This window comes from Centruroides sculpturatus, unplaced genomic scaffold (assembly GCF_000671375.1).
Source record: "Centruroides sculpturatus isolate CEXI.00-Female unplaced genomic scaffold, Cexi_2.0 scaffold82, whole genome shotgun sequence".
Classification (NCBI taxonomy): Eukaryota; Metazoa; Arthropoda; class Arachnida; order Scorpiones; family Buthidae; genus Centruroides; species Centruroides sculpturatus.
In genome coordinates, this window is record NW_019384498.1 from 1,158,941 (window position 1) to 1,167,854 (window position 8,914).

Genomic DNA, 8,914 nt, shown 5'->3' on the forward strand with positions numbered 1-8,914 from the left:
GCCAGTCGCTGTTACTAAAAATAGCTGCAGCTACCGGCAACAGGTTGTTAAACCCTTTCACGGTAAGGATGGGTGGAAAGAGTCCTTTTCCCGCAGTAACGGGCTTTAATGTTTAGGGTCGAGTGGCAGAGGAAGGAGCGCGTAGGTGAGACAACAGGCGATATACGAGTAAACGAAAAGGCCAGATGTAACATAAGGAAAATTAACAATTTATTAAACCAAGTTTCGGGTAATACAACGTCTAGTTTGCGTCCATAAACCGCGGAAGGAGCAAGAGAAAGCTTACAATAATTAGTTCCATACCTCTTAATCTGTTATCCACTCTACTCTTCGAATCAGGAAAATTCACTGGTCAAAAATTCACTGGTTAGGAAAGTTCACTGATTAGGAGAGTTCACTGGTTAAATATTTAAATCGATGATTTAGGAAAGTTCACTGATTAAAAAAGACACTATTTTTAAAGTTATCGGCTCCTGGTACCTGCTCTGGAACGACACCCCCGAGAAGGGGAAGAAAGAGGTTTTTATAAGATCGGCGTGTGAGAATGGTCACGTTATTGATTGCTGTGAGGTAAAAGGTAAGCAGATGGGTCAGAGATGTTCCCGGGACCATGCTAACTGTCAACTTTGGAGTTGAAATGCGGAATTAGTTTCGAATTGAACAGATATTTATGTCGAACATAAACGAAGAGTTTTTATTTTCCCGTTAGGTTTCACTTTAAGTTAAAGAAAAATTTAATTAGATTTTAAGCAAATACGGGACAATTAATTGACAAATAGTCGGTAAAATAATCGGTAAAAATTCCGAATCTCACAATTGCAATATGTTTTAAATTATTTCTAGTTTGAAAGTACTGTACTTTATAATATTCATTATGAAATACTACAAATATGTACAAAGGGGATAAAATATCGTCAAATTTGACATAAATTAATTTACGTACGGTAAACAAAATTTAATTAAAAAGGCAATGTGTTTGCCTAAAAAATTATGTTTGTTCAGTCTATTTTAGAAAGAGTGTAATTAATAAANTCAAATTTGACATAAATTAATTTACGTACGGTAAACAAAATTTAATTAAAAAGGCGATGTGTTTGCCTAAAAAATTATGTTTGTTCAGTCTATTTTAGAAAGAGTGTAAATAATAAATTTTCCTTTATCTTAAAAAAGATAATTTGTAGAAAAAAAAGACTAAATTAAAGTCGATTAAAAGCATTTGTTGTATGCCTATAAAACAAACACAGTAAAACTTGTGTAAACCGAAATCGCACGAACCCGTACTTCTATTTAACTGTATTTCCCAAAATTAATATTTTAACATAACACTGGACATAAATATTCATATTCTCAGATACAAAATACAATTTATTAAAAGTAACTTTTACTTTATGAAGTTTATAGAACAAAGCAACACCCACATCGCAAAATTCTTTATAACTTTAAACACTATGTCTTCTATTGTTCAAGTTTTTCTGCTTTGTATTACAGCATAATAATCTATTCAATAATCATCTTGAATACAAATTATTTCGTTTTATTCGTTCTGGAAACGTTTTCCATGACAATAGAAGCAGCTTGTATTTTTACAAAATTTCCACTTCTGTAATTATAGGGATGGTTGTAAATCTAAATATGAATTAAGCAAAAGTATAATCTCTTTCTGCCTTTGTGTAGTTCTTTTGATTTAAATTTCATTTCGATCAAAGTTAATACAAACGGTAATTGTAACAGATAACCTTTAATTTATAGAAAGAAATATGAAATAGTAATATAAATCTGACTGAAAATTACTATTTACATTTAAGTTGAAATATAAAATTCTTTTATTAAAGTTAGCTATTTAGTTTACTATTATTCCGATAAAAATAATTACAAAAATAAAACACTTTAAAATTTTTAACATAGAAATGTATTGTATTCTAAATTACGTGACACGAATAAAGTTACGTGTTGTGTTCAAATTGATTATGAAGTTTGTCACAGAACAAAAATTCTGTGTATCGATTTGTTGCTTTTATGAATATTTTACGTTGTATATCCTGACGTTTTATGTTTGCAGGTTCATAATGCAGCTGCAAGATGTAAACGTCGACAAATTTCACTAACTTGAGATTAAAAATTATCATCAATAGTTTTTGAAAAATTGCATGAATGGATTCTAGTTACATCTTTTTTTTAATTATGTTAACAATGCATACAGATTGCATTCTTAGCGGTAGTAAGTTAATTTATATTTTGACATTTTGTATTTTTCATTCAAATGTTTTAAATCAAATATTAAAAATATTTTAATTGCCTGTTAAAGTCGTATTGAAGTAAATATCCACGGTAATACAATAAGAAATATACCGATATTATCAATAATCAATATTGGCATAAGTGTCAATAAGCTTTTAAAATATATCTATAATATTTAAAATTATCTAATATCATTATACTTAAAGTAAATAATTAATAATAAATAACATTATACGGTGTGCATTTTCATACTGTGGTTTTCAAAATGTTTCGAGAATAGAATATAACAGAAAATATAGAAAATGAAGTAAGATCACAGAATTTGGTACATTTAAAAATTTAAGAAGTAAAACATTTCTGAACATATACAGTCTAATACAACAATGTTAATTTTTTTCTCGTATTATTAAATCGAAAAATGTACTTTGATTAGAAAAAGCTTTTTGAAACATTATCTAATTAATTATTTTTCTCCTTTTTAAGAAAATGTATTGCTATGTTTAATTAATGGTGCACCTAGGAAGAGACCTTCTGGTGCACTAGTGCACATAATAAAAACTTACAAAATAGTAAATAAATTTTGGCATAAATAGATCGATAAATCATTTTTATTTATTATAAATATTATTTATAATCTTTTATATTTTTAATTATTATAAAATGGCAAAAACGTCATTTGATAGGTCAAATTGGGTTTATATAAATTGTAAATGATAATATCGAAAAAATTTCCCAATAATTTAAATCGTACTTGAAATATGAGAGAAGACTCCCTGTATCTACGCACCCCAATGACCTTCAACCACTAAAATTCAATAGCACTATTTTCCTAATATACAAAACTCTTTGCAACATTTGACAAATTTTCGACTTAATGCACAAGAGTTATTAAGCTTCTAAGAGGAGAGGATGTATGAAATCGCTTTACCTTCCCCACACACATACACACAATAGAACTAACATCCATATATACAGAGAAAATTTCAGAATATGTTGCATTTTTTACTTTTTAAAATCCTTACATCGAAAAATGTAAAAATAGTGAGAGAGTGATTTCTGACTGATTGCTCAAATTCTCTCTGTATTATATATTAATATAACAGTCAGAAAAGTAATAGATGATCGAATAATTATAAAGCAGTCTATTTTAATAAGAATATAATTTTAATAAATCAATACGTTCAATACATTTAAATAGGTATAGACGTATGCTATAAAAAACGATTTTAAGCGTAATTGGTAATCTATTTCAGTTTATATTTTTATTTTTAATTTGACATTTATGATTGTTTTTTTTGTATTCGTTTAGTCAAAGAATTCCTACCTTATTGTTTTCATTTGAATAAATAATTTTTTACGAATAGATTATAATTAAATACATAGCTTGGTGTATTCTCAATTATGCAGTTGTTTTACAAAAAATAATACAAATGAAATATATCGCATGAATTTTCAAGTGATTATATAGCGTATCCTAATTCGTTTGCCTATTTTAATGTTATATTTTAGCACCTAAACTTCTATTATGTTGCATCGTGTCCAGGGTAGATGAATTAATACTTCATGCGCAATTTTATATAATCATGCAACGCAAACATTTTTGTATTCCATAGAAGCACACAACTTTGAAATTAAATAAAGGTTCAATTTTCACCAAATTTTACCGAATAATCCAAGAAATACTTAGATTACTAACTTTGTTTTTCATCATTTTAAAATTTTAACACCGAAAATTACTAATTATGTGATCTAAAACGATGCTAATATTAATATTTGTAGATATTTTACACTAAATGATGCCCATGGAATATAAAAAGAATATCCTTGTTCAACGTTATAATCTTTCTCATGACTCTTATTGTGCAAATGTTTTCCAACTGAAAAAACAGTGTTCCAACAGCTAACGCATTATTTGACACTGCTAAATGTTTGCAATTGTAATTTAATTAATGAATATAAAGATGTACTTTATCATCTTTCTTCCTACAAACCATTGATTCTCAACAGCTGAGATTTTATAACTGTGCTGCCTCTGCGAATACCCATACATAAGCGACATCATACAATCGGTTCTACCTTCCTACCAGCATTTGGAAACTTTATCCGGTATTACTGATAATTATCGGTAGTTACCGTGGCGTTTTGAAAATGTTATCTAAATGACCAACTGCGTTTAAAAATCACTGTTATGACGTCTCTTATTGTCTTGCGGTACTTACCGAAATAACATTCTGTGCCGTTTAATTTTTAAATTATTAAAAGTGTACTATGAGGAAAAAAGATTGAGTGTCTTCGCCATAAACAATCACTTCACACTCACAAAGAAATTAGCAATGAAAATATTTTTTTACAACTACAATTTTTTTGTGCTTCTTGTTTTTTTATTTTATATACGAAAAAATTAAACAATATTTTATAAACAATAGCCTGAAATCTAACGTGTAACATTAAATATAAAATAACTATCAGGTAGGTCAGTCGTTTGCTCGGGAAAAATTAAAAATAGAGATTAAGATTATTAGGTTATAGGCAACCTTACCTGTTTTCACAGAATGCAGGAATTGGGTCTTCTGTTTCCAGACTAATTACAGAATTTTTGATGGGTCTAAAAATATGTTCAATTTCTTGCAACACGTCTTGCATATCGCTTTCTCTTAACAATTTCATTGTTACATAACACTTCTATTGTTGACACTTTCATTGTTACTTCACACTTCCATTGTTAATGGAAATGTTAAGCTTAATCCTGTCCCTTGGATAGGAATTTTGAAAAATCACTTCTTAGTATGCATTCTCGTGACGTACCCTAACTGTGTAACAAATTTCTACTTTCAATTCCTAACCGTTTGGGCCCTGCGCTTATTATTATTATTATTATCAACCCATGTCGATTACGTATATAGACTAGCTGTTACCCGCGGCTTTGCCCGCGAGAATTTTGCAAGAAAACCCCATTTATATTCAGTATTTCAACAATTATAGTAATTGTTATATGACACCTATTGCTGAAAATGATGAAAATTGCTAAGAATCAAACAGACTATTTTCAATCATTCTATAATCGAACCAATATGCAATAACAATTTCGAATTTAAAACTGGTCGAACATTTGCTTAAAAAATCGAAATATATAAAAATATTTATAACAATGTCTGAAATGTTATCAATTTAATACACCTAATTACTCATTGAAGACTAAACGTTGTTGAAAACAATAAATTGCATTTAAAATAGTACAGTAAAAGCCGTTTTTCCGGTTAATCCTTAATCTTTTCCCTCTCCTCCCGCTGGGACATTTCGAAAAAATCCCTTCTTAGTGCGCGTTTTCATGACGTACCCTAACTGTGTACCAAATTTCACTTCTTTAGGTTCAGCGATGGTGCGATGATGAATCAGTGGCTCAGTCAGTCAGTCAGTCAGGACAAGTAATTTTATATATTTAGATTAGAGAATAAGAACTAAAACATAATAAAATTCCACATAATAATAATAATAATGATTCGTAATAATAAGTATTTTGTATAGGAGTGTTCAATGATTCATATGTTTGGAGAGTTGCTGGATATTCGGTAAAGAAATATTGTTGTTGTATAGAAATATCATAATAACAATAAAATGGCTTATAAATAATCTTTTACTATTGTTTGTCAGGATGCAGTATTTATGAAATATGATCAAACTAAAACACAAATAACAGGTGGAAAGTTATTTCCACTGTTTAAAGTTATCCAAGAAAAACTAAAATTTAGGTAAGTGGCTTCTTCATTTCAATTTCAAACTTACTCTTTTGCATTTAATCATAGAACTTTAACAGTATAGAAAATCGGATTTTTATACTTTCTACTGTTATTGTTAATCATTGAAAATATTATTTTGATGCGGTTCTAAAATAATTTAAAATATGAAAAAAATTGTTGAATAATTTATATAAATTGTTAATTGTAATAATGCATATTTTCATTATACATGTTATTAATGGTTCTGATTTTTTTTAAACATGAAAAATAACAACTACTTAATGATAATACTTTAACACTTAAGCGCATAAGGTTTGTAATCAAAAGAAATTATTTAGAGCATTCAAATGTAAACCTTACTTAATATAAAATAATGGAAAATTTATAAATGCAATAAAAGGAACATTTGCAGTTCCAATCTATGCATATCCCACATCCGAGGAAATAGTGAGGGTGAACATGAGGAACGCTATTTGATCAAGAAACCTTAGGCAAAATAAATTAAAAATTAATCAATGTAATCGACTAAATGTATAACTTGAACTATACTTAAGTAAACGTTTCCAAACTATAAGAAATTTGCAAGAACAACCAAATCACACATGTATGTACAAAGAAGTCCTGAATATACTAACCATAAAAGTTAACACAAGAGGAACGAAATACGAATGCAAGACATGAAATTTTGAAAATAAAGCGTTTTACATGTGTAATGGTCTATTCGGATGAGAACGAAAACACATTGATATTAGACGACTGCAAAACAGTGTACACATCGACAAAACAACAAACACGCGAAGGAAATTTTCTTGGATCAGTACTAAAAAGAAATAAATATCAGTGTAGAAATATGAAAGCATACAACAGTTAAAGTTAATTTATTAATGTGATCAATCTATGTTTTTTACTATAAATAATAACAAAAATAAAAAACAAAATAGATTCAGAAATATTAGTAATATAATAAAAGGAATCTCAGAAATATTTTCCATAGATACGGGAAAGACTTGTATAGGATGTAATATAGACTTGCATAATTTGAAGCATCCCTTGCGCAGAAAGTACTTAGAAAAATACACGAAGCAGAATGTTTTTGTTAAATCAACACTGTCCGAGAATTATCTTTTGTGTGTGCATCAGAAAAGGCTTAAATAAATCTGCAAAAAAATTAGTGACATTGCTATATGGTTTGCTGTAGAAAAAACTATAGATACTTGCAAGATGATATGTTGCTTTAACGATAGTACGAAAAAATGACAGAAAAGACTGCGTTAAAATTTATGAAGACGAATGCAGAGGCGACAGTTAGAATTATTCAGGAATGTGAAATGCTGTTGTATAATTAACATTATATCGTACTCACAGAAGACTGTGCCGTCTGTAAGATTGACGAGAACTTTTAAACAATCTTATTCACGTAACCTGCCTGAATCACGTTTCTCATCTGGCCAAACAAGTTCGTTTACATTTTCAAAATGTAAAATTTCTCATTTGTTCCGAAAAGAAACTACTTGAAAAGACACAATGCAACAAATTCTCATTTTGTCTTTTAAAATATTTGCATTGTGAGCGTTTGCCAAAGAAGTATTCTTTTGCTACCCCTTCCATAGTCATTATATGGGACACGTAAATATAAGAGGCAGTATTCAATGCTGACTATTTACTTGACTTTAAAAATTTTATCAATGAACTGGATGAATCAGAATGCTCTCATTGTGGATGTTAAAGAAGCATTGAACAATCCACATTTAATCGCTTGTCTCGTTTACCTCAGCGCCAATTTGTTAAATTTGTTAAAAAAAAGCAATAACTCATTAAATTACTTTTCTGTTCTCAGCAAAGAAATGCAGTATTGTAATGTTACTATATTTTTAACATGTTTCTAATATGTAACCTCATGAAAACTTGTTACATTAGTGAAAATATATTTCAAATTTTCCAATATTTTTCTTTCTTCAATTTATAAAAAATCTTAATTATACACCTAGGCAGATCTATTTGTTTGTATTAAAAATGAAATCATTGCTAAATATCATATAAAATGTGAAGGAAATTGAACTAATAACACAATACAAGCATAAAAAAACAGTTAAAATAATTTATCTTCTGTGTAATCTTATGATGTGAATTCACAATTAGTATGGACTGCAATTATTGTATTACATGTAAGTGTATGAAAAGAAACAGTAAAATAGAAGAATTACAGTTAAAAGTATAATAAAAAAACTGGAGTGAATAATCACTGCAGACAAAGGAGAATGATTTCCATATTTTCCTAGAGATAAAGTGATATGGTTATTATAACATTAATACAACAATTTTGCGTGGGTTTTTTAAATTATATCACAAAAATTTTTAATTTACTCTCAGGCCGTTTTAACGTGTGTGAAATAAAATAAGCATCGGAAATTGTTTACGTATTGTTCATGAGATGTAGGTTAATATAGATTTTCCGTGAATTTTATTAAAAGCTGTTAGAAAGTTGTGTATGTGACCTTTGTCTTTGTGATCGTCGCGCCCTCCCCTCTGCTATGTGTGGGGTCTGTCATGTTGGTCAAGGGAATTGCACTCTGGTCCAGTATAGTTTAGTTTGGAATGTGTGCTGTGGTCTAACGGACATCGCTTTCTAGTTCTCTCCACTTTTCTTTGTGTTACCTTCGACATTACCCTCCATTATATCCAAACCCTGACATGGTAGCAGAGCGTGGTTGGTTTAAGGGTTTAATGATCGAGGTTTACCATACGAAAAACATCTAATTGGAGATTCAAGTAAGTGATATGTACTTGTTTGCTTACGAAAGGCATAACCCGTCTGNTTGGATATAAAGATGAAAGTGGTAAGTGGCACGGAATCACAGGACAAGTTGCCACCCAGGTGAGCGAACATAAAATTCGAGTGTTTAAAAAAAGTTAATGTGTAAAAAGCTTATTTTACGATG